Genomic DNA, 500 nt, shown 5'->3' on the forward strand with positions numbered 1-500 from the left:
TCATGGCCTAGATCAAATTACGTATCCAGGGTGAAAAAGACAATGATGATGATTTTCTTGTCACACCTCTAATCTTCAGCAGTGCACTTAATATATTACCTTGTTGCGTTGCAAGTGTCGCAAAACTCTTACTAAAACTATAATGCTCGTCCAAACGAGCCAAGAACTAGGTTGTACTAGTTTACAGTTACACGGACTGCGCCATGCAGGTCATGTTCTATAATATTGTATGGTAATTAGCAAATTGCAAAACAGTTTGATGTTGTTTAAGCCCACTTAACGGCTCACAAGGTTCATAACACACCGAATTAACTCATGTTGACCATGACGTAGACAGCTAGAATGTTTGCGTCATCGCTAGAAGCAATGATTGGAAATAAGTTGAATATTATAATAATGTAGGTCTATAAGTGTAGGTGGTGTTGTGTGCGTACGTAGACGGTGTGTGAAATAAGGAGGGGGAGGGTGTGAGAGAGAGGGAGAGAGAGAGAGAGTGAGAG

Source organism: Aplysia californica, unplaced genomic scaffold, assembly GCF_000002075.1.
Source record: "Aplysia californica isolate F4 #8 unplaced genomic scaffold, AplCal3.0 scaffold00638, whole genome shotgun sequence".
NCBI lineage: Eukaryota > Metazoa > Mollusca > Gastropoda > Aplysiida > Aplysiidae > Aplysia > Aplysia californica.